Source organism: Neophocaena asiaeorientalis, unplaced genomic scaffold (genome assembly GCF_003031525.2).
Source record: "Neophocaena asiaeorientalis asiaeorientalis breed wild unplaced genomic scaffold, Neophocaena_asiaeorientalis_V1.1 scaffold107, whole genome shotgun sequence".
Lineage (NCBI taxonomy): Eukaryota > Metazoa > Chordata > Mammalia > Artiodactyla > Phocoenidae > Neophocaena > Neophocaena asiaeorientalis.
The window spans coordinates 204087-220324 of NW_020173110.1; positions in this window are offsets into that span (position 1 = coordinate 204087).

Consider the following 16238-nt stretch of genomic DNA (forward strand, 5'->3'; position numbering starts at 1 on the left):
TTACTCTCTGCCACACAATGTCTCTAATTCTCTCTCCTACTGAATTGGTACTGACTTTAGAGAGTTGTATATTAAAAGGGACAACACTCCCACTGCACCAAGCTCAATGCTCAAAACACTGCAGTTGTATTAACCGTGATTCTGCCTCTGCTGGTAACTACCTCTTATTGTGCTTGCTAAGACTTCATGCTCTCCTTTGTTTGCCTCTTCCTTTTTCTGCTTCTCTTTCTTTCTTTTTTTTTTTGAAGTTACTTTTTCAATGCTATAAATTATGTACTCCTAATACCCCATTTGACCCTGATGCTCTCTATTCTCTGTACAACTTCACCTTCCCTACTTTTGCTCAACATGGAAAAACTATTTCTCTCAGAAATCCTGTTTTCATAATAGTAGCACCAAAACCACAATTACCCCCAAGAAATCCTATGAATATAGGATTCTTGAGACTAGTGATTATGAATTGTCTTCATTGTTAAGTTTCCTTAGCTATCGCTATGTGGTAAAAGGGAAAATAAATAGTAGACTTGCCTCCTCTTAGTTAGATTTTAGATTTTTATACCTAATAAGACAAAAAGTCAAAATTATGCTTGAAAGTCTCTTAGGAGCCCCATATTGGAGACTAATATGTCATCTTGCAATAAATCAATCACAGTTTTCCTTCCAGGGGTGGACTCCATTACTCTTTTTGGTTTAACACCAAATGAAAGACTTAGCTTGTGTTTGGAGTCTAAATTGTATTAATAAATAACTATCCTTAAACATTAGAATCACAATCTCTCTGTAAGATCTCATGCAAATGAGAAGCATGAAAGAACCGAGAACACCTGAGGAAGAACAGCAGCTTAATACCTCCCCTCACACTTTGGGTTATAGACACCCTGATTAGAAGGGTGGATTGCCCCTATTATTTAAATTTCTCTCTCCCTTCCCTCTCTCTCCCTGCTTCCTCTTGCTAAGTATGCCTTAAATCCATAGGTGATATGACCACAGAACATACATGTAAGGCCATTATCTGTCCCAACCAAATGACAGCTGCCCTGAAACGGGAGGAAACACCCCTCCTTGCTTTTAGCCATAATGAGCATCTATGTGTAACTTACTCCAAGTTATAAGGAGTGAGTACTAAGTGTGGGAACACAAATACAGAATGAATAGCTTAATGATACCATACTACAATGCACGTTAAAATAATATTAGCTGTATTTCCAAGTGCTATGGTCATCCTGTACACAAAAGAGCTTGAACAATTAGTCTCTACTCTTTGAGAGTCCATGAACTAAAATAAATTAGTAATTACTGCAGGTAAAAGCATTAAAGTGGTAAGACGGTGTAACCAAAATAACTGTTATATCAAACACATAACTAAAATTTTAAAGGTAAAATGTATGTATTGAGTTTTCCTTTGGGTAGCAAGAAAGGAGATATTCACATGGTATAGAATTTTGGCTTAGTTTCTATCCTTAAAAATTGCTTAATTACTCTTGCCCAGCCACTCAAGAAATGAGAAATATATATTTATACCTTTGTCCATTACTTAGTAAATTTTCAGGTACAAACTTTTTTTTACAACTCCAAATCTATGTATTAAATAATAAAAGTTATATAAGCTTCTTACCTGGTACTTTTAGCAAACTTCACCTCCTTGGAAGGAAAGCAACTAGGGGTTAATTGGATGGTTAGAAGGAAAACCTGCTGACTTCCAGGCAAACTGGATATGTCGGGTTAGGAAGAGAATGATTGTTCTCATCAATTTAGCTTGGACACCTGGTAAGTCCTTTAGATGACCCTGTACCTGTCTCAGAAAAGTGCAATATGGACTCACAATGACCAACCAGATATACAGAATCATGATCATTTTATTTTCTGCCAATAGTTTTGTAAAAACTATAGGCATAGAAAATTAAACGTTTTATTGCTGACAGATGCTCGTGTATGCTGGGAAGCCATATAGCTGGCCAACTCAAAACGGATGAACAATCCCTGATTTTCATAACACTGCACTTGAAGACACAACATATTTCCTGCCTGAGCAGTAAGGAAAGGAAATAGAAAAGACTCCTTTCTAATATTATTCCAGATAGTTAAATGTAAGTGTCTAGAGAATTTCTACTTACAGTTAGCTTGACTGTGCTTGGCCTGCCTCCTACCAAGATTCATTATCCCACTTAGTTTCAGGTGCCTCAGGGAGGTGGGGAGAAAGGCTCCGTCTGTGTGGTCTTGATCACTGCTATCTGTTAATCCTGTCTAACTATGGCAGCAGCTGAGTTACATTCTTGCTCCTCTGGGGCTATTTATATTTAACACAAGACTCAAGCAACGGTTCCCAAATCCTGGTCTAGGAAACATTAAAAGTACAGTTTCTTTTGACCACACTACAGTTATGATTTAGTGGGTTGGGTGGATGGGGTGTCAGACATGCCATGAAACTCTATTTTAACTGGTATTCCCAGTAAAAATACTACCATTTATGAATCAGTACTTAGAAGATCAAAAAACAATAGAACCCAAAGTAATACATCTCTAATAGTACAATTTAATATGTGGACAATGGAAATAAACATTTTGGAAGAGCACTCACACATTAGCAGCTACCTGTCTACCTTTACATGAAACCTAACCAGGTTGACCTGTTTTAAATTTCCATCTAGTCAATATCTGAATGTAGAAAGTTTGGACTAAATGACCTTCCCATCCCTGCTTCAAGGATTATATGCAGTGATGAGCTGGTGAGTGTTTAATAACCAGATCTCTGGGAGAACTTGTGTGCGTGTGTGGATCTTTACATGCTTATTATAAATTATGCTAGTATAAGAGATATGTTACATACAATTTACAAGTAATAATGAAATATACGATATTCTTTATTATAAATTCCACATACCTAAAACTTCAGTGTGATGTCGTTTTTTGAAAATCCACTACCAGTTTTTATAATTCTATTGCCAAAGTGTCACTAATGAGACTATTAATATATGCTTGATTATTATCCAATTCAGCCAAGAAGTTCCTCACATCATTAACAAATAAGTGTTGTTGTGGCACAAAAGTTGATTTATAATTTTCTTTACATGAAGGAATAAGTCTAAAGTGAAATAGGGAAGGCCAATGAAGGAACTTCACTCACTCATCAAGGATGAGAGTAACTTCTGGCTGAATTGGAAATAGTTTGTGAATACTGGAAGAAATTGTCCTCATTTTTTAATTCTGTTCAGAAATTAATAATTACAGGCATGACTCGCTTTGTTTAATCAGCATTAACATTTTCTCTAATTAATCTTTTTTTTTCTTTTTGCAGTACACAGGCCTGTCACTGTTGTGGCCTCTCCCATTGCAGAGCACAGGCTCTGGATGCGCAGGCTCAGCGGCCATTGCTCACGGGCCTAGCCGCTCCGCAGCATGTGGGATCTTCCCGGACCAGGGCATGAACCCGTGTCTTCTGCATCAGCAGGTGGACGCTCAACCACTGTGCCACCAGGGAAGCCCCTCTAATTAATCTTGATTAAACAATCAACAAGGCACTAAATCAAGTCCTAATTTGCACCATTTGCTGATTTTTGTAGTGTAAAGACTCCCACCTGACCAATTTCAAGCTACCAGCATGACATCACTGAGGGCCATGTTTTGAAGAGGTGTACAGTAGTCTCTTCCACCAGACAATTGATGTATATAACCTCAAAAACAGAGATAATGATTAAAGGTAATAAAAGAATTAGAAAGTAATGAGTTTTGAGTATTGAGTACTTCTGTTTTAATATGAATTAAGTACATTTATATAATTTACATGACTATAAATAAGTTTATATAATTTAATTTTTGATAATGATTGTAATAACTGGTTCACAAAATTCCTGAAAACTTAACAACTGACTATCACAAACCAGTTAGAATCACTGTTATGTGTGTGATTACAATGTACAGGTGAGAAAAGGCAAGGCAAAATAGGTTAGACAACCCATGCTAATGGACGAGGGGAAGATAGAGGAGAGAGATGATGTGGAAGTAAAAACGTAGAAAATCTTCCTTATCTATCTGCAACCTACACTCTCAGATATACCCATTTCTTAATTATATTGGCAGCAATTCACCAGCAGAACAGGAAGAAATCAACCAACTGATGGTGGGCCATGATTACTGGCCATGGCACCTTCTCTAAAAGCAATGGGCCAGTGATTTTCAACCCTGTTGCCTATTAGAATCAGTCATAATTTTATATGTGTGTGTGTATCATGGCCACCCAAACCAGAATTTCCTAAGGTGATTCTACATTCCAAATTACTCTGAAATTTTAACCTGGAAGATTCAACATTTAATTGTGTCTATTGATTCACATTGGAGAATCCTTTCTGAAATCTCATATTGAAATCAGATAACTACCATATCGATTTCCATAAATATATGAAATAATCAATTTCTGTGTTTAAATAGGAAATTGTATGCAGCAAATTCTTTTTAGAATCAACTTTAATCAAAAGAAGCATCTCATTTACAAAATTCCTTGCAATTTTTCTGCTATTTATCATAAACTCCTCATGAGTGAAAAGTTTATATTCACAACATTCTGTTGCTTTTCTATACTTTCAAAATTGAAATATGAAGTAGAAGCAAACTTTGATCTGACTGACAATATGATGACAGGGACAGAAAGAGTATTTTTTAAAACATATTTTCAAAATTATGCACATGGAAAGGTATTTCCAGTTTGGAAAATCTCATTATTTTAAATGTCATTTACATGGTTATGTTCCAAACTCCTTTGAAATTTTAACCTAGAACATTCAACTTTGATGGTGTCTATTTGACTTAAGCTCACATTCTCGATAACTTCTTTTTTACTAGTCACTATTTCAACACTCAAGTACTTTGAAGTTAAGAAATAACCATCTAACATTTTTAAGCTTTTAATCAACTTTAACATAACTATCAAGTTAAGTAAAAATCATTTTATAGTAAAAACCAAAACTATTTCTGAGAAATATTTATGTAATCAAAACAGTGTAAAAAAGAGATTTAAAAGGATTACAATCTGAACTTGGAGATATTAGTAATCATATGATGTTTTCATGCTTAGCATTATAATAAAAGCATCATATCAGAACATTTATATTCATAACTTAAGTTGCTAACCTTGAATGTTTTTACATTTTAACTATTTTTCAGGTTGGTAGTCTCTCATTAGGAGGTCAGTATTCTCCTGATAATTTATTAGCAGTTTTGCTGGAGCTCCTCCCAGGCCTCCATTTTCTCCATTTACACATGGCTTTTCCTCCCACTCCCACATCTAACAGTGATGGTGTCAGTATTGGTGACACTGTCTCCAAGAACGTAAATAATTGGGGATGATAATCACTTAAAGTTAGTAGCACAACTACAAGGCAATCTGTTGGCCAGTTTGGGTTCAATTATCCATTTGCCCCTGAATTAACACCCAACTTTACAGACATAATGATTAATTCCAGCACCAGGGCACACGCAGAAAACTGTGGGCACACACTATAAAATGTTACTGTCTATCCACAGTACTAACCTTCCAATTATCATTTCATTTTTGTTCATTTATTTCCATCTGTGTATTGCTTACAAACCCTTCTAGTCAATACATTAGTCTGATACCACCTAATTTTCTTTGGCACTTAGTACAGTTCCCATTAAACTAAAATTCTAAAATAGCTTTTCATATGCTGAATTTTTATCTTTGCCAGTGTAAAATTGTAAAACCTTCCTTATTGCATCAAAAACTCGATTTCTCTAGATGCTAAATCATTAATCTTGTTTGGATGTATTTCAAGATCAAAGCTTCCAGTTTAATATATTTACATGACAATCAACAGTAAATCCTAAGATGCCCACCTTTTTGGATCATGACCTGACTAAATCTTTCATCTGAAGCTGATGCTATAGTACTTCTGGATTTGGAAACAATGAACATATTTGGGGGATTATATTGAGACAGAGACAGCAAAACGTCTTCCTTTTACATATTTTTCCTTTTCCTGAGCACATACAATATATTTATAGCTCTGCAGATTAACAGAAAACATGGATGTTATTATACATGCTGCTTTGTTCCCTCAGGCTTTCTTCAACATATCTAAGACAATAGCTTCTCAGAATTTTCTGTAACAGAACTTTGCTGCCACCAACTGAACACATTCACCCAATGCAAGGGGACATTTTTTACAAAGTAGTGCTGGAAGGGAAGATGAAGGGAAGATCACATATTTCCTTGGCCCAGATCCCAAGCCCTAACCAGAACTCCATTTCTAATCCATTTCTAATCAGGAACACCACCAGAGCAATGGCAGCACTCCCTTCACAACCCTAAACAAATTTATATTAATATAAAGCTCCTTAATTTGTAAACAAAGGGCACTTGTTTTATTCATACAAATGAGCATAAATCAAAGACTTGTGTCAGGAATGTCATGTCATTAAACAGTGATGTTCAACTGATCAGTGAACTGGACTAAGGGGGGGTTACCAGGTCAGAAAGGCAAACTCATCACATTCTCACTAGCAAATTCTTACAAAAAAGGCACCAAAGTCTCCACAGGTGACTAATTTCTTCTCTCTGGGCCAAATCCACAGCTATGTCTTAGGGATAAGATATCAGTTGAGCAGCCCCAGATCTCTTAGCAACACATCAGGATCACCTGGTAAAATACAAACTGAAAGACCCCAGAATTACCAATCAGAACCTCCCAGAAAAGGCTTTGGGCAACAGATGATCCCAATTCACAGCCAGAGTTGAGGATCACCAGCTGAGTAAATCCTATTCCTTCACTTTTTTTGAAAGAGGGAGCAGGCTCAGAAAAGTAAAATCAATCCACCAAACTGTGAGCACAGGCCCTCAAGGAAAACCCTGAGAAGGCCTGGAGCAATGGGAGTGTGGTACCCAGATCAATGGAGAGGCTAATCTGTGTGGAAACACCTCCAGCATGTTGATAACCTTTGCCATACTGCTTTGTTCAAATTCAGCATAAGCAAAATGAAAATGCTGTTTGGGTCAAGAAAACAGTCCTTTGAAGATAGAGAATAAGGAAAATAACTCCAGTTTATTTTTATTTCATACCTGCCCCATTTAGCCTGAAATTTTTGCCTTGAACCTTATGAGACCTGAAAATATATTATCTTTACTGTGTGTCAAATATGACCTACTTTGCTAATTCCTGTGACACTAATATTTTTCCCTGAATAGACAGCCATGTCTGTGTTTTAAATAAATGTTTTGCATAAAACGTTTTAAGTAAAAGTAATATATATTTGAAGATTTTCACATATTTGGCTTAGTATTTATAGTATATAAAAAGAAACAATTTAAAACACAGTATGATGATATTTGTCCCTACAATTTTGTAATTTTTTTTAACCTCCCTCCTGGGAAGTTTTATTTTAGGCTTCTTTTAGTGTCTTATGAAAAAGATTCATTCACCTGCCACCACTAATGAAAGAGAGTTAATGTTTTATTTCTCCTACTTCTTAGACACCCCCCCCCAACTCTACCAGACCTGTCCCCATCCAACCCTAGCCCTACCTCAAGTAACCTTGCTCCAAGTCTAGCCCTGGTTCATCCACCCTCCTGCCTAGAGGTGACCTTAACCTGCTCTCCTAGCAAGCACCCAAGAATCCTTGAAATTAAATGGGGCACTACTGTCCCAACTTGATTAGATGGATCTACTTCTTGAAAATAAGAAGTTGATTTCACACAACAGAGCTTCCTATTTTTGCAAATACAATTTGTACTAATTTATGGAGGTGGGGAGAGAGGGAGGGAGAAGAAAACAAGGAGGCTGGTGGTATGACTCCACTATGAGTGAGAGCTATAAATCTGTAGAAGGCAGGACTCTTCATCAAAAATCTGATAGGAGGAAGGAATGGGGTATCTCCTGGGGAAAACTAACCCAAAGGGATGAAGTGGCCAGGCAGACAAATTGCTTTCAGTTAACAAAGCCTCAGCTGTTGAAGGGGAATAGGGATACAAGCAACCCTGCTTTGGTACCCACATGGAAAATTGTAAAGCTAAAAGTGAAAGCATATTTTCTTTCTGCATCTTAAGAGAATACAGAATTGATTCTGGAATTCTGAGGACACCTGAGAATACTAATATGATTTTGGCTCCTGAAGGACTTCAGAATATCAGTGGAAGACAGAGAAACCCAAAAGATGTGGTTTACCCAAGTGCCATAGGACAGATCAAAAGAAAGGCCATACAAAAAGGAAGAGAAAAACAGGGGCATGCAGTCATTGGAAGGACTAGCTCAGGAGTACACACAAAGTATTTCTAGAAGATTCCCATTAGTAACTGAGAAGCCATTTTACAGGGGGATGAAGGTGCTGAAAAAGAAGATGGAACGGCATTGGGGCATCAACTGGGTTTCAAGCCCTAGTGATAGAAATGAGTGGGTTCCACCCACAAGACGTTTCACTTCCACCTCCCACCTGGGAACATATTATACCGCTTGGAAATATAACAATATGCCTTCTCCTTGGTCCTGATATGCTCTTATTATCACAAACTAAAAGTTCCCATAAGAAGTGGCTAATTGTGAGGCGGGAAGGAGGCCCAGTATCTTGGCTAATTATTGTCATAAAGAATAAATAACATTGAACCTAAATCTATTATATATTTCAGATATTGCCCTCTAATTAAACACCACCAAAATAATCCCATCCAATAAGCCCACTCTTACAAGAGTATATTCTGCAGCTAACTCATTCTAGTAGAGCCAATAATATAGATTTTTATAAAAATTCAGTCTTCTACAAAGATCATACTAAAGTTCTATTATAGTGAGGTAATACTTGGCCTTGAATATTTTCAGGCTGAAGTAATATCTTTGATGCTTTAAGGTATAAAAATTCAGAGTTCACAACCAAAAACTTGTCTAAGTTCTTAAAGTTGTAAAACTCCTTTTTTTATACAAAACAAAAACAAAATGTGGTTCTTCCCACTAGGGCCTTTGAGCTGACACTGCAAGGGTTAGAATTACATTCTACCAGAAAAAAAAAAAAAAAGCACAGAGAAATAAATACTTAGTTGTGCTCATCTAGACAGTAAATGACTGTATGTAACATCTGCCCTGACTCCTCAGAGTCCCTCGAGTCCCATGGAGATGTACTTGGCCAACAGCAGGCTGGTTCAAGTGGCTTTTGTCAGGTCTGTGGGGCCTGTCACTGTTAGCTCTCCTAGCCAGCTGCTGCTTGGTATTATGTGGGAAAGTCTCTCAGCCACAAACTGCTGTATCATTGTACCAGGACACTTCTCTGATGCTATAAAAATTTTCATGCACATTTGCTCTGGAGAAAGTTTATTGGAAGTTTATTAGAAGTGCGTCTTCTGGACTTCCATTATATGTCCCTGTGACTAATTCTTATGGTCCCTATGACCCACCCTTAAGTAAAGTGGGAAAGCCCACAGAAGAAGAAAAGTATAAGTACCAAAATTTTCAAAATAATATGTCAGTTTTGTTATCTAAAATATTTTAATTAACCAATTAATTATCAAAGATTCAAGAATATTGTGGAAACTTCTAACAGGATTTCACTATAATCTAATACTGCTACATAGAACTGGTGGTATAGGAATACTACAGAGATAAAGGCTATGAAACCCAAACTCAAGGCTATGAAACCCAAAATCCCCATTTCAGTGATTACCAATAATTTACTGTAACATAAAGTCTACATTAAGTTACATGGGGCACGCACCAAAAAACATGGCTGCAGAGGAGGGGGTGTCCCTGTCATACTTTTTTTGATGCATTCCTATTATTGTAAGTTATATCCTATAGTTTCACCAATCCCATTGCCAGAGATGTACCCCAGTGCAAAACTTGTGGCCTCAAACATTTAGCTGAATCATTTAGATCCTTAAAAACCTATTGTATCTCGGCTTATTATTGCTGAGTGATAAGCTAAACTTTCATGTTAACAAAGTGACACTCACCTCAGTTGAGAACTTTGAGTGCTCCAGGAAATCCTCGGTACACAAAACTCCTCCCTCCCTTATTTAAAAAACTTGAACCTCTGAAATTTCACATCTGGGAACTCATCCTAAATTCCATTTTGAAGTGGAAAGTATTTCCCCAAAGTTTACATATTTTATTATCCTATGCTAAAAAGATAATCATTTAACAGAACTGAATTCTTCAGTTGGGATATAAGATACCATGGCCTAAAAGAGGAGAGACAGTTATAAAAGATAGAACAACCAAAGAAACAAGTGGAGCCCTGAGAAGAACTTGCCTACTTCCAAGTTGGCTAGCTGCTCAGCCCACAGAGAAACCCTTGCAGACCAATATCTTCTCTTTATTACAATAGTGGCAGAAAAAAGAAAAAATGGCACAGGAGATGAGATGGAACCATGAGAAAACTTGGCCATGTCAGATACTGTTTCACAAGAAGTTTCCACTGTGGAAGACAGAAAACTAGTAGAAAGGGGGCAAGTCACATTACATCTCTGAGACTCAGTTTCCTGATGTATAACACATGGGAAATATACCTACCATTGCCTACCTTGATCCTAGTATCAAATAAGAAAATGTAAGTGAAAACATTTCAAATATCATAAGTATTATATAAAGATAAAATATATTGCACATATCAGATTTTTTCTACACTTAACAAATAAGGAGACTTTTTCTGAATTCCTGCTTAATTGTCAAAATGCAAGCCCATGATGAGTCCTTATAACCCAAATATTGCCTTGAAAAAATCCATAGAATCTCCCCTACCACCTCCATTTCTTTCTCGTCTTCCCTTTGGGGGTGATATGAAGAAAAATGGGAAAAAATAATGCTGACTCTTTCTGATTTCTTAGCTTCTCTGCAGCTGCCACTATAGAGGTTTCTTTCTTTTTTTTTTTTTTTTCATTTTTTTGGTCTCTTCTTTCAACACATCTTTAACTGCATCTGCAGAAGCTGTGAGTGCCAAAAGTCTGTGTGAAGGAAATGAATGCAGAGAGAAAGAATTCATAGAAAAAGAATGGTTGACATGGAAGTTACTAGAAGTTGCACCTGTAAAATAACCTTCACAGTCAGAGCAACTGTTAACCATTCATTTAATACAGTGACACAGTACATTGAATAGACTAGTGAAGACAGACAACAGCACTATCAATATGCAAAGACACTGAGAAACTTACTCTGGGAAGTAGCTGGTATAATGAAGCAAAATGAAACGATATTAAAAAATAGGGTGGACCAAAAACCTTTTGAATCCACACCACTTTCTCTAACATTGGCCATGATTTTAGGTAGCCAAGAGAGTCAATAAATTTGTTCTGTGGTACAAAATCTAGAAGTAAATATTGGTCATAGCTTCTAAATTATTTTTATTTACTTTCAAATGTAGATTAATTGGAAGTCAAGAAAAAAACTATTCTATCACATCTATCTGACTAAAAATGGGCATACCTCCTGGTAATCATCATTGCTTTAGTCAATAATAACAGTGAGACTGAAATATGGCTCCAAGTTAATATAAGATAGCATATATTTGAAAGCAATATAATATAAAGCATTGAGAAAAAGGAAGGCAAAGCAAAATGCATCAGGAAAAAGAATAATTTATTCATTCAAAAATTAATCAAATAATATTTGTTGAACAGTTACTATATACAACAGTTACATTTGAATTAAGTGTATTATTTTGGATATTCCTCTAACACTGTTAGAGAGATGATATTAGGCCTACCTTGGAGATGAAGAAATTGAAGCTTAGAGACATTTTCCCATGGCTACACAGCTGGAAAGTTAGGTAGGAGGCATTCAAACTGACTCTAAATCCCAAGGTCTTTCAGTATAGTAACTTACTAATAAAGTAATAGGTTTCTTATTCCATTGACTAGGAATAACAGGTTCAACAATTATGATACAGGGTGCCCACAGCCACAGAAGAGAGAAAGTATTTGTTGCAAATGTTAAATTATCTTTCCAGCAAATATATGAAGAAAATACTAAAGTGGGGATCAGTTAATAGCTTTAATGAATACATTCCATGAAGTGAGAAAAGATAAATCACCAAGATCTGTTAATGTCTCAAACAAATGGAAAAATAAAGCAGATTATAAACAATTACCAGGTAACATAAGGACAAAGTACCCTAGGTCAATATAAAGAAGTACAAATATATAATTGAAAAAAGAGAGATACATTTTCACTACAGAAGACAGTAACCTTATTTAAACATTTCTCACATTCTAAGATTTCAACCATAATCTTTTCATATTTGAAAACAATTTGAACATTTTAAGGACAATGAGGTAGTACTCAAAAGACACTGGAGGACTACAACAGAAAAGAGTTAGTATTCTATTTTTTTGTTCTAGTTTTTTAGTGTCTTGCTTTGGTATCATTTTCTTTCCACCTTACCTCAGTATATCACTAGGGCAAATAATGAAGAAGTTAGAAAAATGAATTTAAACTATTTTTTAAATGCTGAAAATTTTCCATTACAAGTGCTAGCAGAGTTAAAATTAAAGAGAAACTGATAAACATGTTCAAATTATAAGATAGGAAAATGCCTCAAATTTTTTAATAGCAAAGTAATTTTCCTCAGAGATTAATCATGTTATATCCATACATGGAAAATAACTGGAGAAATGAGGTACACTAAAAAACACAAACCCAGAACCAAAAAAAAAAAAGAAACTCTATTTTGAACATTCAGATAACTTGTACATAAGATATAATTTGTAGGAGAGGACCTTCAAGATGGCGGAGGAGTAAGACGTGGAGATCACCTTCCTCCCCACAAATGCATCAGAAATACATTTACATGTGGAACAACTCCTACAGAACACCTACTGAACGCTGGCAGAAGACCTCACACTTCCCAAAAGGGTCTTAAAGATCCGGACGGGTGTCAGGACTGAGCCTCTGAGGTGGGAGAGCCAAGTTCAGGACATTGGACCACCAGATATCTCCCGGCCCACGTAATATCAATCGGCAACAACTCTCCCAGAGATCTCTGCCTCAATGCTAAGACCCAGCTCCACTCAATGACCAACAAGCTCCAGTGATGGACATCCAATGCCAAAACACTAGCAAGACAGGAACACAACACAACCGATTAGCAGAGAGGCTGCCTAAAATCATACTAAGTTCACAGACACCCCAAAACACACCAACAGACATGGTCCTGCCCACCAGAAAGACAAGATCCAGCTTCATCCACCAGAAAAAGGCACCAGTCCCCTCCACCAGGAAGCCTACACAAGCCACTGAACCAACCTTACCCACTGGGGTCAGACACCAAAAACTATGAAATATGAACTACGAACCTGCAGCCTGTGAAAAGGAGACCCCAAACACAGTATGTTAGGCAAAATGTGAAGAGAGAAAAATATGTAGCACTTGAAGTAGCAAAGTAAAAACCCACCAGACCAAACAAATGAAGAGGAAATAGGCAGTCTACCTGAAAAGGAATTCAGAGTAATGATAGTAAAGCTGATCCAAAATATTGGAAATAGAATGGAGAAAATATAAAAAACGTTTAACAAGGACCTAGAAGAATTAACAACAAACTAACAATGATGAACAACACAATAAATGAAATTAAAAATTATCTAGAGAGGAGGGAGGGGAAGATGGCAGAAGAGTAAGACGCGGAGATCACCTTCCTCCCCACAGATACGCCAGAAATACATCTACACGTGGAACAACTCCTACAGAACACCTACTGAACGCTGGCAGAAGACCTCAGGCTTCCCAAAAGGCAAGAAACTCCCCCACGTACCTGGGTAGGGCAAAAGAAAAAAGAAAAAACAGAGACAAAAGAATAGGGAGGGGACCTGTACCAGTGGGAGGGAGCTGTGAAGGAGGAAAGGTTTTCACACACTAGGAAGCCCCTTCTCTGGCGGAGACTGCGGGTGGCAGAGGGGGAAAGCTTGGGAGCCGCGGCGGAGAGCACAGCAACAGGGGTGCGGAGGGCAAAACGGAGAGATTCCTGCACAGAGGATCATTCCCGACCTGCACTCACCAGTCCGAGAGGCTCGTCTGCTCACACGCCGGGTCGGGCGGGGCTGGGAGCTGAGACTCGGGCTTCGGTCGGAGCGCAGGGAGAGGACTGGGGTTGGCGGCCTGAACACAGCCTGCAGGGGGTTAGTGCACCACCGTGAGCCCGGAGGGAGTCCGGGGAAAAGGTCTGGAGCTGCCAAAGAGGCTAGAGACTTTTTCTTCCCTCTTTGATTCCTGGTGCGCGAGGAGAGGGGATTAAGAGCGCTGCTTAAAGGAGCTCTGGAGACGGGCGCGAGCCGCAGCTAAAAGCGCGGACCCCAGAGACGGGCATGATACGCTAAGGCTGCTGCTGCCGCCACCAAGAAGCCTGTGTGCGAGCACAATCACTATTCACACCCCACTTCCGGGGAGCCTGTGCTGCCCGCCACTGCCAGGGTCCCGGTATCCAGGGACAACTTCCCCAGGAGAACGCACTGCGCGCCTCAGGCTGGTGCAACGTCATGCTGGCCTCTGCCGCCGCAGGCTCGCCCCGCACTCCGTGCCTCTCCCTCCCCGCAGCCTGAGTGAGCCAAAGTCCCCGAAGCAGCTGCTCCTTTAACCCCGTCCTGTCTGAGCGAAGAACAGACACTTTCCGGCGACCTACACGCAGAGGTGTGGCCACATCCAAAGGTGAGCCCCTGGGAGCTGTGAGAACAAAGAAGAGAAAGGGAAATCTCTCCCAGCAGCCTCAGAAGCAGCGGATTAAAGCTCCACAATCAACTAGATGTACCCTGCATCTGTGGAATACATGAATAGACAACGAATCATCCCAAATTGAGGAGGTGAACTTTGAGAGCAAGATTTATGACTTTTTCCCCTTTTCCTCTTTTTCTGAATGTGTATGTGTATGCTCCTGTGTGAGATTTTATCTGTATAGCTTTGCTTCCACCATTTGTCCTAGGGTTCTATCCATCCGGGTTTTTTTTCTTTAATATTTTCTTAATAATTATTTTAATAACTTTATATTTTATCTTACTTTATTTTACTTTATCTTCTTTCTTTCTTTCTTTTCTTCCTTCCATCCCTCCTTCCTTCCTTCCTTCCTTCCTTCCTCCCTCCGTCCCTCCTTTCTTTCTTTCTTTCTTTCTTTCTACTTCTACTAATTCTTTCTTTCTAATTTTTCTCCCTTTTATTCTGAGCCGTGTGGATGAAAGAAGGAATAAAGACACAGACCTACTAGAGAATGGACTTGAGGATATGGGGAGGGGGAAGGGTAAGCTGTGACACAGCAAGAGAGAGGCATAGACATATATACACTACCAAACGTAAGGTAGATAGCTAGTGGGAAGCAGCCGCATAGCACAGGGATATCAGCTTGGTGCTTTGTGACCGCCTGGAGGGGTTGGATGGGGAGCGTGGGAGGGAGGGAGACGCAAGGGGGAAGAGATATGGGAACATATGTATATGTATAACTGATTCACTTTGTTATAATGCAGAAACTAACACACCATTGTAAAGCAATTATACTCCAATAAAGATGTAAAAAAAAATGTAAAAACAAAATTCTCTAGAAGGAATCAATAGTAGAATAACTGAGGCAGAAGAACTGATAAGTGACTGGGAAGATAAAATAGTGGAAATAACTATTGCAGAGCACATTAAAGGGAAAAGAATGAAAAGAATTGAGGACAGTCTCAGAGACCTCTGGGATAACATTAAACACACCAACATTCAAATTATACGGATTCCAAAGAAGGAGAGAAAAAGAATGGGACTGAGAAAATATTTGAAGAGATTACAGTTGAAAACTTCCCTAATATGGGAAAGGAAATAGTCAACCAAGTCCAGAAAGCCCAGAGAGCCCCATACAAGATTAATCCAAGGAGAAATATGCCAAGACACATATTAGTCAAACTATCAAAAATTAAATACAAAGAAAAAATATTAAAAGCAACAAGGGAAAAGCAACAAATAACGTACAAGGGAATCCCCTTAAGGTTAACATCTGATCTTTCAGCAGAAGCTCTGCAAGCCAGAAGGTTCTGGCAGGACATATTTAAAGTGATGAAAGGAAAAAACCTACAACCAAGATTACTCTACCGAGCAAGGATCTCATTCAGATTTGACAGAGAAATCAAAAGCCTTGCAGACAAGCAAAAGTTAAGAGAATTCAGCATCACCAAACCAGCTTTACAACAAATGCTAAAGGAACGTCTCTAGGCAAGACACAAGCGAAGGAAAAGACCTACAATAACAAACCCAAAACAATTAGGAAAATGGTAATAGGAAAATACGTATCGATAA